This window comes from Panthera onca, chromosome B4 (assembly GCF_046562875.1).
Source record: "Panthera onca isolate mPanOnc1 chromosome B4, mPanOnc1 haplotype 2, whole genome shotgun sequence".
In the NCBI taxonomy this organism is placed as follows: domain Eukaryota; kingdom Metazoa; phylum Chordata; class Mammalia; order Carnivora; family Felidae; genus Panthera; species Panthera onca.
Window position 1 is genome coordinate 137,870,243 of NC_138345.1, and position 18,435 is coordinate 137,888,677.

At 65.0% G+C, this 18,435-nt stretch overlaps 2 protein-coding genes across 2 annotated transcripts in view; both read left to right on the plus strand.

Annotated features, from left to right (window-relative positions):
* Window positions 1-3,155, plus strand: part of LOC132695212 (uncharacterized) — a 42,198-nt gene extending 39,043 nt beyond the window's left edge. Inside the window, exon 5 of the mRNA XM_060659453.2 lies at window positions 44-3,155. The gene's annotated coding sequence lies outside the window, so the exon portion shown is untranslated. The remainder of the gene's footprint in view (window positions 1-43) is intronic.
* The window catches only part of ATXN10 (ataxin 10), a 537,342-nt gene that overhangs the window by 399,025 nt on the left and 119,882 nt on the right, over window positions 1-18,435 (plus strand). The gene's annotated exons all lie outside the window — the stretch shown is intronic.

Here is an 18,435-nt window from a genome sequence, read left to right on the forward strand (position 1 = left end):
GGAAGTCTGGCTGAGGAGCTGTCCCCCTGCCCTTCGTCTCCAGGTCCTGCCGTCAGCCACGAGGGTCCTTGGACGGAGATCTAACGGTCCCACTGCCAAACCTTTGCCCTGCACCCGAAGCCACGCCTCCTTTTCCTGCCACTCTCCTGCACACTCCCCCAGGCGACGCGCTTCGTCCACCCACCACGCGCTTGTGACGCTGTAACCTTTGACGGTTACCGGACGTGGCCCGGAGGAGCCCTGGTCTGTGAGAGCGGATGCAAGCGGGGTGCTCAGCTCTGTCTCTCAGGTGCACCTGCTACCCTTGGGCTCACCTTGTCTGGAGGGCCTCTGGGGCCAGGAATCCTTGAGGGAGCCCCTTGGCTCTGCCAGCCGTGAACCAGCCCTCGACTGCAATCCTGATGTGCCTCGGCCGCCGCCACCGGCCCAAGAGGCCACTCGGTAAGTCCAGCCTGGAAAAAGAACAAAGGGCGAACGAAGGAAGCCAAGCGACCTGCTTCTCAGGCTGGGCCGGAGGGGGGGGATGAAGCGGGGGTACGTGTGGTGACCGCCAGGGTGGACCAGGATGTGGGTCTCTTCCTGTCTCCCTGTCTGTCCCCACCCCGCAGGGCCCGGCCCGCGGCCCGGCCTGTCGTGTGGTCTATGTCTCCCAGCTGGGGCTGGGCCCTCCCTGCAGCCTTAGCACATGGGTGTCTCAGCGGCCGACCCTGGAGCCCAGAGCCTGTGCTCAGGGTCCCTCCCCCTGGGACGTTCGGGGGAGTCCTGGGCTGGGAGCCTTGGCCAGTTTTCTCCCCAGCAGTGAGACCAACAGCAGTCAGTCTCCCCACAGCGCAGTTGGGCAGGCGCCCAGGGTGCTTAGGGGCCGGGCATGAGACCTCCGTCTGCAGCAGGGGGCAAAAAAGCCAAGCCCGGCAGAGCCCAAGAGCAAGCCCCCCGCCCCCACCACACACATGGGGCCGAGGCCCCCACCGGTCTGAGCCTCCGTTTCCTCACTGCAAAAAGGGATCAGTAATCCTAGCTTCACCAGGCCCGTGAGGGCCAAATGGCACGGCCCAGCCTGGGGCCTGCCTGGAGGAGGCAGCCTGTAGGAGGGGTGTGGAAGGAAGCTCAGAGCCCTTATACCGCTGGGCGGAAAGCAGAATGCCGTAACCTCCCCTCTGCCGCCTGTCAGCTGTGTGACCCCGTGAAGGTGAGGTTACCTCTCTGGGCCCCAGTCTGCTCACCTACAAGATGGGCTGACAGTAGTCCTTGCCTCACCAGCTTTTCCTCGGGGGCGCCCGGCAAGGTGGCGGCCATGGTGGACATTTATCCAGGCTGCCTGTGCCTCCGGGCACTGAATGCCGAGCCCTCCAGGGCCTACGGTTGTGCCCCGGCTGCCTTCCCCAGGGGAGCCGGGTCCCTTTGGAAAGAAAGAACAGCGTCCTGGGATGTCTCCCGAAGTGGGGACAGCTCAGGTCACTTGGAACAGTGGGACCGGAGTGACCAGAGTCTATGGGGAAGGCACACCCGCCCCCCCCCCCGCCCCCCCCCGCCGCCCAGTGGGTGGAGGGAGCAGGCCCTGAGGCCACCTGCGTGTCTCAGGCAGCCAGAGAGGGGAGGCTGTGCTGTCAGAGGGCGGGCGGCCAGGAGGACACGGCACCTTTTTGCCACATGTTGGCTTCTAAGTGACAGCCTTCCAGTGTCACCCTTGCAGCAGATGTCCCTTGGCCACACGGTGGCCGCTCCGTCCGGGTGGGAGTGACCGGTCACCTGTAGCGCTTGCCCCAAGCCACACTGCAATGCTTGTCCCCTCCCTCCGTCCCCTCGCCTCCTTCCTCTGGTTGGTGGCTTTCTCCTGCGGGACCCCCTCTGCGCGGCGGCTCTGGGGAGTACGCGGTGCCCGGGGCCCCTGCTGGCCTGCCTGCCGGAGTCCCTGAGCCCTCGGCGCCCGCCGGCCTGGCCCCCACCCCCCTCCCCCGCAGCTCTCCCGCCCCCTCCAGGAGGTGCCTCTGAAGCCGCGAAGCCCGTCCCTGCATCACGACCGACGGTCCTTTGGGGTGAGGTAGTAGGTTGTATAGTTTGGGGCTCTGCCCTGCTCTGGGTAACTATACAATCTACTGTCTTTCCTGAAGTGGCTGTAATCTCGCCGATGGACAGCACCCGGGACCCTGGCTGGGCGGAGATCCGGGTGCAGGTTGGGGATGGGTAGCGGCCGTGGTAGGGTGGGGGCGGTGGCCGCCGGGCAGGAAGTCGGGCGGGCCTGGGTTCCACTTGCCGTGTGACCTCGGGCAGGTCGCCTTTGACCTCTGGGCTTCACTTTCCCCGTCTGTGAAATGGGGACCAAGGAGGATTGAAGATGATACCGTGTGAAGTGTCCAGAGAGGGGCGGGGCCCAAAGCCGACCCCCTCCCCCTCCCTACACTGCACTGAGAGCCGCCCCCGTGGCCGGCCGTGGGCACCAGTGGGCGCAGCCGTGCACCCAGAAGGACGAAGGGCAGCTGAGACTTGGCTGGGGTTGTAGGGCTGGCCCCCAGGGACTCCCACGGGCGACCTTAGCGCACCCCACCCCCCCGCCGTGTCCTTCCCAACCTGCCCGGCTGAGCATCTGGGCTCTGGTCAGCGGTGGGACGTCCACCAAAGAGGGAGGCCGAGGCCGCCCCATTCCTCCCCACTCGCCATTCCAAGCAGGAGAGCGGGAGGAAGGCTCTCCGGAGTCTGGCCCCTTGGGGACACACGCTCCCTACCCACCCCCCCGGCCCCCAAGTGCTCGTAGGTGGAGGGCGTGGGCCTCACTGTGTGTGGGGAAGCCCACGGGCCATCTGCGTCGTCACTCCCGCCCTGCACCTGCCCAGCCTTCCAGCTCGGCTCCGGTGGCCGCAGACCACCGGGCAGAGGCCGGGGCTGGGCGCGGGGCAGTGGCAGGACATCGGAGCCTCCCGCTCCCCGGGCACCGGCGGGGTGAGGTAGTAGGTTGTGTGGTTTCAGGGCAGTGATGTTGCCCCCTCGGAAGATAACTATACAACCTACTGCCTTCCCCGAGGAGCCCAGCGACACGTGCCCGCGGGAGGGCCGCCCCCACGGCCGGCAGGCGACTCCGGGGCCCCGAGCGACGGGCCGGGCGGGCGGGAGGCTGCAGCGTGCACTGCTCGACTTCAATAAAGGCTGTTCTGATGTGACTCTGGAATCACGCCTTGTTCGTTCCCAAAGCCCTGGAACCGGGTGACGAAGGTGGGCGCGTCGGCTGCGGAGGAGTGTGTGTGTGTGTGTGTGTGTGTGTGTGTGTGTGAGACTTGGCTGGGGAGCTGGATGCGGGCTGTTGGGGGTCCCCAGGCCTGCCCCCTGCCTGTCCGTGGGCCTTTCCAACGGGTTCGGTCCCGGACCCCGGGCCCCAGCCCATCGCCCTCACGCCCCCTTTGAGCACAGGCCCCGGATGTGTCTCTCAGCCCCCATCCTGTAGAGAGGACCCCTGGGAGCCCCTGGGAGGGTGGAGCCCAATCAGCAGCTCCGAGCACAGGCCAGGGCCTGGCCCCCGAGGCCACCTCAGCACCTCGTGCTCAGAAGTTCCCATTGCCCACACCCAGCTCCTTCGGGACGGGTTCTGGGGACAGCCCTCATTCTGGTGGCCGTCCTTGGGCCGAAGCGTTCACTCACGTTTCTCCCGGAGGCCTCGAGCCTCGTGTCGATGGCCAGTGTGTGCCTGTCCCCACGGTTCCAGTCTGGCTCCTGGGAGAGGCCTGTCATGCCTGCCCCTGCCCCGAGAGCACCCCTGGGGGAGGGGAGTCTACACCCTGCCCCTGTGCCCCTGGCGCCCGGCACAGACCCAACGAGGCCCTGCCTTCCTCAGCCGGGGCCAGCCCCCTGAGTCTGCCCACCGCCCCCCGTGAGAGGCAGCTCCCGGCTGGCCCTTGCTGGTGGCACGGGGCACACCAAACAGCACACGGACACAGCCCCCAAATGTCCCAGCCTGACAGGAGAACAGATGAGACCTAGAGAGTCCTCAGACGGGGATTCGGGATCGGGGACCTTGTGACAGGGACCAGAAGAGGCTGTGGAGGGGCCGGCTTAGCCGGGCACTTCTCGGTCGTGTGCAGGCCTTATGGGGGCCCTCCTCCTGGTGCTCTGGTCTCTCCTACCATGACTGTCCCCAAGCCACCATTTTGGCCCCAGCCTCCGTCCTGAGCATCCCGGCCCCCCCGCCACGGGGGGTCTACACCTGCCCGCCCTCCGGAAGCCTCTGCTACCCCACAGGTCAGGGACTGTGGGTGCCCAGAGCAGGGGCCCTGAGGGGTGGAGAAACCTAACAATGCTGGGAGCCGTCTGAGCTGGGTCTTGACGGCTGTGTAGGAGTTCACAACCGAGACTCCCGAGAAGAGACCTCCGTGGAGCGTCTACCCCCTCACCGCTGCCCCCGTCGTCCTCTGGCACCAGGGTGGGTGGGAGACTTGGGCACCGCCCACTTCCTCTCCCGTGGTCAGTCAGTGGCAGAGCCTGGCCACTCTTGTCCCCTGAACATTGTGTCTGCCCCTGCCCTCTCTGCAGACCCGTTCCGTGTGCCAGGCCTCAGAGCTTCTGTTGGGGGAGGGGGGCAACCCCTTTCTCCAGACTCTCCGTGCTCATACCTGTGCGTGTCCTCACCTGGACCCCTCCTGCTCCCCCCTGCTTCTCAGGGCTCTGAATGCACAGCGCCCCCCTCTGGGTGTCGTCCACTCAGGCGCCACCTCTGACCGTGGTGGTCTGTGTCTGAGCCGACGCCCTGGGTTCAACCTTTCCCTCCTGGCACCTCCACTGTGCCCAGCCCTGCAGTTGGAGAGCAGCCAGGGACATGTGACAGCCATTCCTTGTGGTCAGCTCCACGGTTGGGGCAGCCTGGGGGCTGGGAGAGCCCCCAAGGAGCCCTGGACCCAGCCCTGTAGTCAAGGATGGCTTCCTGGAGGAGGGATTCCCTGGATCACCCTGTGTCTCTTGCCACATTGCAACCGACCAACTTCCAGCCTGTCCTCTGCCGCCTGGCTCTGCCCAGAGACGAGGGTGTCAGAACCCAGCAAAATGTGGGCCTGAGTGATGGGGGGGGGGGGGGCGGGGGCGTGGCCAGGGTTACCCATCGTGGGTCATCAGCGACACGTGGAAGCCATTCGGTCCTGAAACACAGCAGATGGCGTGGACGGCACGGTCAGAGCAGCTAGTTTGTTCTCGTCCCCTCATCCCGCGCTGGGAAGCCCTGCTAGGTGGCGGGAAGGGCCCCCACCTTCGGGGACACAGGCCCCGGGCAGTAGCTCCACTCACCAAGCCTCCGTTTCCCCGTCCCGCTCGGTAGGGCGGCCTGCTCTGGCTCGAGGGGGCGCACGGTGGACACAGAAGGGCAGGGGCCGGGCAGGAGAGGCCCGGAGGCCCGATTTGCGGCCGGGCGTCTGGCGCCCCCTGCTGCCCGATCTGGGCTGTGGCTCTGGCCTGGGGCTGGGCGGCAGGTGAGGCTGGGCAGAGGGCTTGGGCCCCCCGCCCCGTGAGCAACCCGGGCAGGCCGGGACTGTGCTGAGGTCAGAGCCAGGGCCACGTGGCACTGAGGGATGGGGCGGTCACCCAGGGCCGGGACTAGGCGAGGGGGCAGAGGCCCAGCATCTCGGGGGCCTCACTCTGGGGGTCACGTGGCAGGATGGCCTGTCCATCAGTCTGGCGGGCACAGAGCTAAAGCTCACAAGAGGTTTAATTTCTGTTGCCTTTAAAATCCGAGGAAAAAATGAATACAGGTGTCCCCCCGCTATCCAAAAGCAGAGCGCTCCTGTGAAAACTTCCGGAAGCCAAAATGCCGTAAAGCAAAGAAGCAATTACCGTTAATTTATATGGGAAATGTGTGAGGGTTTCCAGACGTAATAAATCATCTCCCTTAGCCTTTCTGATACTCTTAGGACCCGTCTTGCTAAAGGATGCACAAACTCACTCGAGATACAGCACAGAGGCTCACAGACAGGGTTCAGAGCAGAGGCGGCTGGATGCTGAGCGTTTCCCGGGAAGGAGCTGGGCGGGGCCGCTCGCGGATCCGTTGCTCAGGGCGCGCACTGTGTCTATACCGGCTCACTGTGAAAACCAGTGCTGAATGCTATCTTCCCTTCTCACTTGTTTTCGTAAAAGGAGAACTCCTGTTTGGATTTTTTTTTTCAGTTAGCGAAAAAACAGGTGCTACTGTAGCGAAAACGGACGTCTTTTGTAAAAGGTAAACGGCGTCACGTGAACTTTTGAAAGCAGTGTATGTATACGATATGTATAGTGAATGATATCATAATACGCAGTATACAACCCCTGACCTCCATAATAATGAACCTGTCCCGATGTTATATTCATTAGGTACCACCCAGTCATACAACATGTTCTGTAATGTGTTTTACGAAGGAAGGACCCAGGGAGGGAAAGCGCCCCGTCCCACGGAGCAGGGCTGGGACCCCCCAAGAGGGTGAGCGCCTCCTTCTGCCTCGTCCTGTCCTGCCGTCATCCCCCCCCACCCCGTCCTCCGTATGGCCCCCTCCCCTTCCCCTCCCTGCCGCTTCCCCCCTCCTCCCGCCCCCCTGCAGCCAGAGCCCTGGGCCAGCTGCTGAGCAACTCTGCCTTCGTTTCCCAACAGCGACAGCGACACGGTGTGGCGGTGAGAGGCAGTGGAGGCCGTGAGCGCTGCCCACACCCCTCCCTAAGGGAGGGGGCCCAAGGCTGTGGCAGCGGATGACCCCTCTTGGGCCAGAGGCCTCAGGTTCCAGGTCAACTCAGGGGAGGGGACCCTGGGGACACTTCTGCTCCTCTAGCTTGTGGGGCCTGTGCTACAGACCAAGTAGGGTCTCCAGCAATTACCCGGTAGCCCCTGCCAGCAATAGGCCCGGGCGGCCCCAGCCTTGGTCCCACTCCCAGAGGGCGCTGAGTCCCAGGGGACACAGCTGGTAGTGTCCCATTCACCGTCACTGAGCCCTCAGCATCACTGCCCTCCAGTGGCACAACCACACCCAGAGCAGACCTGTGAGGGGCTTGGGGACCCTCCGTATGCGAGGGTTCAAGGGACTTATGCTGCCTGCTGGCCTGAGGCCAGGCTCCCTCCGGGAAGGGAGAGGTCCCCCCAAGCGTGGGAGAGTGGGGGGCACTGGGTTGTTTGCAGAGCTGGAGATGGGGGTGACCCCCCGGCAGAGGAGCCTGGAGGGAATGTGTCCTGGGGGTGAGGCAGGGCGTTGCTGTCGTGACTGTGGCCCCCTGGCAGAGACCTAGGGCCCACCCTCTGTCACTGAGCAGAGACGGGTCTCCCTGACGGGTCTGAGGGGCCAGAGTGGGCCGGGGGCTGGGGGGCTGGGGAGTCTCCACGCAGCTGGGGAGGGTGCTGAGCTCCGCCTCTCTCTCTAGAGGGAGAGGGGGCGGTGACAGCCGGAGCCACGTTGCACATGTCAGACCCTGGACAGCTTGGGGGGCCGAGACGGGCCAGCGGGGGAGGGGGCCATCTGTGGCCTGAACGATGCTCATCTGTGAAACTGTTGGTGCTCCTGGGAGGACACCCAGGCCCAACTGATGTCCCAGCCTGCTGCCAGCCGTCGGGCTGTTCCCGCTTTCTCAGCACTACCCACCCCATGTTCTAGATCTTCCTGGGCATGCCCCCCTCCCCCCCCCACTAGGCTGTGGGCTCCAGGGACTCGCGGCGTCTTATTCCTGTACTCTCCCCAGCACCTAGCCCGGTGCCTGGCACACAGCTGGTGCTCAATAAATACCCACTGGCTGAAGAAATGAATTAGAGTGAGCACATGGTCTGCTGGGGTGGAGCCCAGCACTCTGAGGGAAGCTGGTGGGAGTGGCAGTAGGGCAGGTGGGTGGCAGGAAGCAGCCCCTGGGGACCCTGGGGACCAGGCTGGGGAGGGAGCCGGCTGTCCCCTGCAAAGGCCTCGGATCCAATGGGCTCCCTGGATAAATACATCCAGAGCAGCTGCCTACAGCGTCCTCTCTTGGAACTGATGAGCCCATGGAAGGCTCTGACAAGGCCTGCGCAGAGGGCACAGGCCTCTCGGACTTAGTTTAACCCACAGTTTCTCAGACAGGCCTGGTCAAGTCGCACCAGTGGGCATATCCTCTAGAACAGGAGCCACCCTAGCGAGCTGTAGCCCAGCTCTGCATGTCCCTGTGGCCACCAAGAGGGCCCTGTAGAGGCAGAGGGCCCCAAGAGGTGGTGGCTAGCAGGCTCGGACCAGAGCACCGATGCCTGGACAACTGCGGTGACCTTGAAGTGTGTGGGTCTGAGAATCCCTGGGGAGTGACGCCGAAGGGGTGGGCCTGGGGCTTCGCTGGGTGGCCCAGGCCTCTCCGGATGGATGGGCGGACGGCCACGGAGACAGAGGGGCCAGGCTGGGAAGGTCCGCAGCGGGTGAGGTTTAGGACATGGCCTTCACGTAAGGTACTCCAGGGACTGATCTTGGGGCCCCACGGGGGCTGGAGGCCAGGCCTTTGCCCCAGAGGAGCCCCCTGGGCCCCTGACCCCTGCGGACGCAAAGCAGCCACCGTTCCCTTGCTGACGTGGACCGTCAGGTGCGAGGCCGGCGGCCAGGCAAGGCGGGCCTCGGGACGGCGCAGGGACCAGCTCTGGTCCCGTTTCCTCTCGGGTCCTGGCCGACCGTGCGCTCTGACAGCCTGCTGGGACGGCAGGGCAGGGGCTCGGCGGGCCCAGAGCACACGCACCGCACCCACTTGGGGGGAGGGGGCCCGCACTCGTCCCTCTGTGGCTTGAATCCCTGCAGGGCTCGAGCCGCTTTGACCTCTGCGCACAACCAGAAACAGGCATCGAAGTCACATCAGGAGCGCCAGCTTCTGTCCCTCCCCGAGGGCCCCGGGGAGCTCCCGACCCCTCCGTGAGCCTCAGTTTCCCCATGTGCACCGTGAGGAGGGCAAGAACGTGGGGGTCCGGCCCCGCTTTCAGCCGCGTGTTCCACAAGCCGCGGCTCCCGTGGAGCCTCCGCGGTGGCGTCCGAGGTGACCACCAGGTGGCACCCAGTGACCGATAGAAGGGCAGCGCTTCCTCTGTGGCTTCCGTGCTTGGCCTCTGTCGGCGGGGGGATGGGGGGGGGGGCACATTCCCCTGCAGTCCCAAGGCCCCCGTCTCACCCGGCTGCGTGGGACGGACTCAGCTCACCCAGCTGCGTGGGACGGACTCAGCATCAGCCGGGCCACCGGCACAGGAGGCAGGGCCCCCTCTCCCCTCACAACACCCCCTGGGTGGGGGCGGTGCTCTGGTGGCTGGTGGGGGCGGGGAGAGGCGGGACACCCCACCTTCCGGTCACCGGAAGGAGCGCCACCCCACGCCCCCCCCCCCCCAGAGTTCTAGACTCGCCAGGACAAACGGGTGGCAGGGCGGGCAGGGAGCGTGGGAATGGCCACGGCTGGGTGGGCAGCAGATGGGAACTGGGTCCACGTGGGCATGGGAGCCATAGGCTCTTCTAGGCTGGCTGACCCGGGTCCCAGCGAGGGGCAGGTGGTGTGACAGGGGAGATGGCCCCATTGGCAGTGGGCAGGCAGTGCGGCCTCACCGGGCCTGGGCGAGGCAGTCCTGGGGAGGCCAAGGCCAGCCTGCCGTCCTGCCCAGCACGGGGCCTGCCTCCCAGAGGGAGCGACTCCCGGGCCAGCCGTCACGCAGTCCTCCCCCAACTGGCTCGCGGCCTCGGCTTCGTCTCTCGCTCCCGGGAGCTCAGTAGTGGCAGCACTGGTCACTGTCACCGGAGCCTTCCATTACAGCCACCACCGCCAGCCTCTGTTAATACGTGCCCAGCACTATCCTGCCGTCTGACCTTCTGTGGCTGGTCCTTTCTTCTCCCCATCTTCAGGAGGAGAAGTCCGCCCGAGGTCCCACAGCCCAGCAGATGCACATTCTGCCCGGGGCCTCCGGCATTGTTGCACGAACACGGGCACGCAATCTTTCCCCTCAGCTCCCACGCTTGTACCCAGACGTCCCTAAGCCCCTGGCCCCCCGGGCACTGTGGATAGCCGGGAGCGGAGGGAGGGGTCCAGGGCGGCCCCATCCCCAGACCAGCCGGGGCAGAATGTTCATCACCTTCAGGTATCGCCTCGGAGGTGCTGCCCTCCAAACGATCCTTCGATACATTCCAGGTGTGAGACGGTCCTGGAAGGAGCAAAGACGACACAGTAGGGGTAGGGGCTGGGGAGGCACAGGAGAGACAGCAGGGGTGTGGTGGGGGAGAGTTCATGGATCGCGTCCTGGGACGGCTAAGTCCTGAGTTGGGTTTTGTAGGATGAGTAGGAGTCTGGTAGCTACAGAGCAGGAAAAGGAATGAGAAGGCCCACCCTCACAGGCTGTGGTTGTATGTGCATGTTGTGGGGGCCTGTGGAGGTCGCCAGGTGGGTACGCCGATGCGGTGAAAGGGTGAGGAGCCCTCTGTGGGCACTGGGGACCCACTCATGCCCAAAAGTGAAGGTCATTTCAAGAACGAGTCTCAGAATTCATCAGGAAGCAATAGACGCGGGTGTCGGTTCTGTGTGGCACGTGGGGGCTGGGCCTGTGTCCACCCCGGCCGGACAGCTGGAAGGGAAGCAGCAGCCCTCAAGGCCGGCCCAGCGTGGCTTCTAGAAGGTCAGAGAGACGGCTTGAGCACTGGCCGTGCGCCTTCGCCCTGGCCACGTGCGGCTGCGCGGGACACCCCCGGAGAGGCCCCAGCAGCCACCGGGGAGGCGCCTGCCTCATTCCACAGACCAGAAGTCAATGACAGGTAATTCTGTGACTCAGCCAAAGGGGGCCGCGCTGCAACCACGGGTGGCTCTGTGTCGTCCACACCTGAGCCCCCCGGGCGTGACCTGGGCCCCTGCCCCGCCGCCCCAGCCCCCTCCTGCACGGGGCGAGCGGCCTGCTGTGGAAGGTCACCTTCCCCAAGTGCCCAGTCCCGGGGACCGAGGGGCAGCACGGCACAGCCACCCTCCACTCCACACCGTCTGAGGCGGGGAGCAAGGGCGTCATCCCCCCCAACCCAGGCTGAGTGTCCTTTCTGGGGAGGGAGGCCGGGCCGAGCCCAGGAGGAGCCAGCAGAATGTTCAGCCTTGACCCTCAGATCGGGCCGGGGCACCGGTGCAGTGGCTTCAGCATGGGTACCTCCCAGCCGAGGCGCTCGCTGCTGCCTGGCACCCGCCCTTCTTGGGGCCCTACTCTATGTGTGAGCTCCGACTGTGACCCCCCCACCCTGGCAAGGGTCGCCTGGCAGGGGCCTGAGTCACATGTGAGGCCCCACCCAGCCCCACAGACGAGAGGAAGTCTGTGTCTCACGGATTCAGAATGCCCTGGGCTGCAGCCTCAGGAGACAAGGTCCTGGGGTGCCCAGAGCCCGGCGCAGGGCTCCCCTCCCTGGTCCAGAGCTTCCCGCCTTGCCCCTGGCTCTCCCACCCCACCCCGCCTCCGAATTCGACATCTCAGTGCCACGGTACTGAGCACCACCCCAGTGAGCCTCAGGAAAGCCCTTTCCAGATGGCGAGACCCACAAGTACAGATGTCGATCACCATGGCAACAACCTGAGAGCCGTGCTGCAGGAAGGAGGTGCTCCGGAGCCACAGTCCTTTTCCTTTGTGCCCTGTGTCCAGCACGGAGCTGGCACTCCGCGAGCATCGGCCAGGCGGACAAATGAGGTGACGCTTCTGTTGGGCTTTGAAGGATGAATAGGAGTTCATCGAGGCGAAGAAGAGAGGCACATCCCCAGAGGAGGGCACGGTGCGAGCCAAGGCCCAGAGGTGGACAGGAGCTCTGTGTGTCCCGTTGCTGTGGGAGAGGTTGAGGCCCCGCAGTCATGAGGAAGAAGAAGTCGGGAGCTGGTCCACTGGGAGCCAATGTGCACGCCGCCCTGCCCTTGGCCTTGCGGGCACCTCTAGTCCTTTGGCCTGCTTCTCCTTCGTCTCCCAGTCCCAGCTGCCGCCTCCAGGGGGCCTCCCTGGCACCGGCTGGTGGCACTTCCTGCCTCCCGCGGCTCCTGCCGCTCAGACGGTACCCGGGACAGCCCGTGTGACCCCCGCCAAGGCTGGACGGCACCCACTGGACCCGTGAAGACAGTGAGGCCAAGGGTGGTGCCAGGGTGACCCACAGCGACAAATCCGGCCGGAGTGGGTCAAGCTGGGGATCCCTTGCCCCAAACCTGAGGCCAACCCCGAGAAAATGGCACAGAACTCCTTCCGGCTGGATGCCCGCACGGGGACCCCGGCAGACCCTGGTGAGTGACACAGCCGGGCCGGCCCCCGTGCTGCCCCTCCCCTCCCCCTGCCCTCCCCCACTCCAGCCCGTAGGCCTCTCTCTCTCTCTCTTTTTTAAATAATTTTTATTTATTTTATTTATTTTAACACTTATTCATTTTCGAGAGACAGAGAGAGACAGAGCACCAGTGGGGGAGGGGCAGAGAGAGAGAGAGAGGGAGACACAGAATCAGAAGCAGGATCCAGGCTCCGAGCCGTCAGCCCAGAGCCCGACGCGGGGCTCGAACCCACGAACCTCGAGAACATGACCTGAGCGGAAGTCAGATGCTTAATGGACTGAGCCACCCAGGTGACCCCGGCCCGGGGGCCTCTCGAAAAGCACCCGCACTCGACCTGCCCCAGCAGCCTGCCCCGCTCTCCCGGGCCCCAGCCTCTCCCCTGGCTAGGGCTGCAGTAGACTTTCCAAGGAGAAAGCTGGGTCACCCCCTCCCGTGTCCCCCATGGCCTCCGGTCTTGCTGCCCAGTCACTGCTGCCCTATGACAGGTCCCCTGCCTGTGTTGCCATTCCGTCTTGTGCCCTCCGGCCGCACTGACCCTTCCAGGCCCCCCGCCTTTGCCCGCATGCCCTGCCAGGAGAGCCCCGCCCAGTGGCCCACCCCTCCTCCTCGTCCCCACAGAGTGGGGACCTGAGCTTCCAGGGTGCTCTCCCACCACGCCCCCCCCTCCCAGGCTGGGCTGGCGGCCAGCATGAGGTGCCCCCGTCCTCCCAAGCACATGCAGCTGTCCTGTGCTCTGATCACGGGGCTCGGAGGGCCCTCCTCCCAGCGCCCAGACTCTCCCTGGGGGTGGCACCAGGGCGGGTGGCGGCTGCCCCTCCACCTCACGGGCGAGGGAGAAACAGGGGCCCCTGGCCAGGACCACCCCCCCACCCCCGCCATGCGCGCTCAGGAAGTCCGGATGCAGGCAGGATGCCGTGGCCAGAGCGGGCTCCATCATCTCGCATGGCTCTCCCCTGAGGCTGGGTGTCCTCAGGCAAGTTGCTCACCCTTTCTGGGCCTCAGCTGGAGCACGTAGCCACACAACCTAGAGTGATGGGGGCTCGATAAAGCTCCAGGGGTCTGCTAGCGGGGAAGCCCCAAGCGCCCCTCCTCTGGAAAGCCGCCCGGGTCTCCGTCCGCAGACGAAGGTCGTGGCCCCCTTCTCTTCTCGTGCCCCCAGCACCGTATTCCCCTGTCCATCCGGCAGAGACTGCCCCATCCTGGAATCAGCCGGACCAGATGGGGGCCTTTTAGACGGGGCCACGGATGTGTCTTGTGGACAAATTACTCACTCAGTGGAGACGGTGAAGGGCTGGGGAAACCAAGGCACAGGGGGTAAAGTGACACCCCTAGGTTCCATGCGGGTGCCCTCATGCCCGATGGTCACCCTGTCCACTCCCAGCCAGTGCCAGCCCCAGGATTCTTGACCACAGACTGTCCCAGCTAGAGGGTTCTCGGCGGCCGGCGGCCAGAGCTGACCTGCCCCTGGGAAGTGCACCCCTGGGGGCTCCATTGTTTGCAGGAAGAGGAGCACGGGCCCCTCCACTTTATTCCCCTGCAAGCCCTGTGCTCAACGCAGAAGCCCCGTGTCCGGCGGGGGCCCGCTCCCAGGAACAGCTGGGCCACTACCCAGGCCTGGGAACAGAGGCGGGACCTGGCCCCGCGGGAGGGCCCCCAGCGGCAGCCAGCTCAGACATCGGGGACCTGCCCGAGGCAGACAGGCAGGCAGGGGCCAGAAGCGTGCCCACCGGCTCCTGTCCAGTCGTCCACCCCTCCCCTGCGACCCGCCTGTTGACCCGGTGGGCTGGGCCCTGCTGCCCCGAATCACCTTAGTCTCAGGCTCTGGGTACTTCTGCCCTGCCCATCTCCCAGCCAGGAGACGGAGGCTCGGCAAGGTCAACCCAAGGTCACACAGGGGTGAGTGATGGAGCTGGGGTGGGCCACGTCCACGGTCCCAGGCTGTGGTCTCATCCACCACGCCCTGCTGTCTCTGTGCTGGGAGACGGCCCCCCATTTCCCAGCAGGGAAACTGAGGCCCGGGGAAGAGCGGCCCCTGAGGTCGCACTGGTCAGGAGGAGTGCTAAGTCGTGGACTCAAGACCAGCCTTCCCGGTGGCTTGCCCCTCCCCTGGGTGTGGGCCTCCCTATTCTGCCCCAACCCTCCCGAGCAAGAGGGTTCGTCTGTCTGGCCTGAACCAGGAGGGTACAGCTTCATCTGGGAGGCATTACATCTGGGGGTGATGGCAGCTGCTTAAAGCACTCAAGGGCCGAGGGAGGCGGGGGTCGGGAAGGCTTCCTGGAGGAGGTGATGTGACCGCTCACCCAAGTCTTTAAGGATAAAGAGCTGAGATAGGGCAACGAGCAGGGCATAGACACATGTGGTGTCACAGGTGAGGGAGTAGCCCACAGGCACGGGGCCTGGAGGTGAGAGGCCAGTGGGCAGGCCATGAAGGGCCTTGGGGACCCTCGGGTCCTTGTGGAACACGGGAACCAATTGAAGCTTTTAGTGGGCTTGTGACGAGACCAGGTGTGCGTCTTGGAAGTTCATTCTGGCTGCCTTGTGGACAGGAAGCCGGGACAGCTGTGGCAGAGAGCTGGGTGAGGGGGTGAGGGTTTCACCAGGCAGGTGCCGGCCTCTAGAGGGAGCGTCACCTCTGGGCACTCAGCAGAGCCCAGCAGCCACCCACCCTACGCTCCCCAGTCCCGGCCCCAGGACTGGTGCTGTGGGGCCCTCTGGCCTCATTCTCTTCCCCGATGTTCTCTGGGGTCCAATCTCAGAGGTCATTAACGCTGGGAACAGACTTGGCTCTGAAGGAGCCGCTCTCCCAAATCACGCTACACACAAGGGGACTCGAGAGCAGCCAGCCGCATCCTGTCCCTGACGGTGCTGGCAGGCTTCGGGGATGGCATTTCACCAGGAGAGTACAGGCCAGGGGCTCGCTTCCGCTAGGGCCCGGGGAAGCCTCTAGAAGGGTGAGAGCCTCTGGTGTGTTGGGATCACCAGGCAGCAGGGGCAGGAGGGGGGCTTCGGGCAGAGGGAGCAGCAAGGGGCAAAGGTGCAAAGGTCCTGGGGCAGCCCCTTGGAACCTTAGGTGGAGGGAGGTGGCAGGATGAGGCAGAGGAGACTCCGGGGAGTTCGGCTGCAGTCAGGAGGAGATTTACAGTCAGTGTAGATGACGGAGAGAACTCCAGGCAAGGAGGACAGAGGTGTGGAAGCCCCGCGAGGGATTGAGAAGACAAGACAGACACTTGCAAGGCATAGAAGTCATTGGTGGGGGCGGGAGAGGGGGGGCGTCAAGTGGGGAAGAGTAATCCAGAACCAGGCCTGTCATTGCAGGACAGCTCCCGAGCCCTCCCTGCATTTCAGGGACTGTGGGGTGGGGTGTCAGTGACACCAGTGAGCGTTGCAAAGCCCCACGGGTGCGGGGACGTGGCTTGAGGGCCCAGACGTTTCTGGAAGGAGCTGTCCAGCATCAGTGTGGTTCTCGGGCCCGGGGCCAGGGCCAGGTCCTCAAGTCAGGAGGTTGGGCCGATGACAGGAGCTGAGGGTATGAAGTGGCCCCCAGGATGGGCGGGATCGAGGCCCAGGCCAGAGGCATCTTCATCGGGCTTCTGGGTTATGCTTTCACACCCAGCCCGGCCCCAGGCAGGCTGGGAAGGTAAGTCAAGGTGCCTCCTTTGGGGGACGGGGGGTGCTGTCTAGGCTGTGGCCTGGCACCTGAGGCCTCACGTCCAGCAGTAAGATCCAGATGCCGGGACAGCCGGTGGTCTGCAACCGCCCCCCCTGCCCCCGCAGGACAACGAGATGTGCACCCGCTCAGCTCTGGCCTCTCGGTCCAGATCGCCTGTGAAGCTGTGTGCAGGGAGGGACCCAGCGTTCCCCACCCCTCAGAGGGGCTTAACCCCTTGATCTGACCCCTGACCTCCAACCAGACCCAGCCTGGGATTTCATCTTGTAATTGACGTTCTCTGGGTGCCTGATCTGTGCTGGGTGTTGCGTGGACAGGAGCTGCGGTGGCGGGGAGGGGGGTGTCCTGGGCACTCGTGGAGGCTGGAGGCCCGAGGGGGCATGTCAGAAAGAGCTGGGCCTCACACAGCCCTGGGGGCATAGGGTAGTGGTGGTGCCGTTTGCCCAAGGGCTGGCCGGTGGCCAGCACCTGGCTGGGGGGACTGGAGACACTCAGGGTCAGGGGAGCAGCGGGGTGGGGAGGTGATGCGGGCAGATTGTTACGGGAACGGCCATCCCTGGAGCCACTGGGCCGAGGGCCTCACTCAACGTCCGGGCGGCATGGCCATGAGAGTCCAAAGGCCAGGCCAAGGTCAGGGCCGGCCAGGGCTGGAAGCCAGGACTCTTCTCCCTTGCTGCACCCTCCCCCCTGCAGCGGTCAGGACTGGGACAGCATGAGGTCGTGATTTTGTACTCTTCTGGGGAAGCCAGCCCCAGGCTGCGTTAGCTGTTGGACCGGGGTCTCGGGTTCAGAGTGAGCCTGGGGACACCCTCAGCTCTCCAGGGTGGGCGGGAGCTGGCGGGGCAGGTGGTCTGGGGCTCCCTAAACCCCCCATCTAGCAGAGAGGAACCCGGGAGTCCTCCCCTGCCTCCTCCAAGAGGCAGCTGCCTGGCAGGACAGCTCAGTAGGAGGCTGGGTGTCTTAGAGCCTGGCCCCTGCGGAGGGGTGACTCCAGGCCACGCTCCCGGGCCTGCCCCGCGGACGATGCTGCCAGGATGCCCACCTGGCAGTTCCACCCGCCTGGTTTTGGGTCGTGGGTCTCACGGGGCTCTGAGGACAGCTGTGTGGGCTCCAGCCCATCGCTGGGGCCCCAGATACTCCACTTTTTTTTTTTTTTTTGTAGGTGACGGGTTTAAAAAGCAAAGGAACTTCATCGCAAGGCTTGACTTCAGTGGCCACGAGATGTGTCGCCTCCCACACCCGCCTGCCAGAATCATCAGGGTTTATTTAGAGGCTTCAACCCGGTTCAGTCGAGTACACAGCCCAGGTGGTCTCAACAACACCTCACTCTCTCGAGGCTGTGTCTTCAGAAAAGGGCTCCCAGGGTGGGAACGGTGGGCAGAGTGTAGATCCCAAGGGCACGGGAGGGGTGAGGAGCCTCCGACTGCCCGGGTCCTGCTGGAGGGTCACCCAGGGGACACTTCCTCCCGGTGACCTCCCCCAAAAGCAAGCACGAGAATTCTCTGGTTCTTGCAACCTGTGTCTTAACCTGCGACTCCTCCAAGAGGGGGAGGGTGACCGAGCGTGGGGGGGGAGAGGAGATCAGAAGTTCTGAACAGAAGGAAGGGCCGCAGGTGAGCTCACGGGGTCAAGGCCCCCCGCGCCAGCTCAGCCCCTCCCCCTCCTAGCCCCCCTCTCGGGGCTACCCCCCCTTATCCCCTCCCAGCCCAGCCCCACACCCCGCAGAGGCCCCCACCCCGGGGCCCCTCCCTCCCTGGAGGGGGAGAGCTGCACAGTGCTGGGAGCCGCCACTCAGATCCCAGTCCTAGCTCTGAGCCTCTCTGCCTCAGTTTCCTCGCCTGCACACGGAGTCACTAGCAGCCTGCCACAGGGCCAGCTGGGGCCAGCTGGGGACTGAATGTATAGGTTCAGCCCGCTCCGGCCCTCCCCCTCCCCCCTCCCCCCAGGCCTTGCTGGCAGAGCTCTGTCTCCAACGCGCTCCCGGCCACTTGCCCCTGGCCTCGGGTGCCCTGCTCCCTGACGGTCCTCACCTCAGCTCCGTAAGACCCAAGCCTGCCCCCGCCATGCCAAGTGACTGCCAGCCTCCTGCAGGCCCCAGGCCTCTGGTTCTGTGGTCCTCACGATGCCGTCGCCTCCCTGACCCCTCCACCTGGAAAGTCGACCCCCTCCCCCAGAGTGACTTTTCTGAACTTGCTCCCCACTGCCCGGATGACCAAGCCTTAGTGCGCTGCCCCCTGGCCTGGCTCCCCTCGGGGTCGCCTTCCTCCTGTCCCTCCTCCTCCCCGTGTGCCCCCTGCATGCAAACCCCCAGCCCTTGAGAGGCACTTTCTCCTGCACAACACCAAAGTCTGCGGAGCACTTTAGGCAGCAGTGAGGAATCAAAGGTGCTTTCGGTGGGGGTGGGGTGGGGGGGGTGGGGGGTGGGGGGGGGTGTCAGGTGGTGACTCAGCCGGGCAAGGAGGTGATGAGAGAGGCACCCGTGAGGAGCCTGGCTGGAGCTGGGGGGGCGTGTGCCAGGGAAGTGGGGTGCCAGGCTCCCTCCT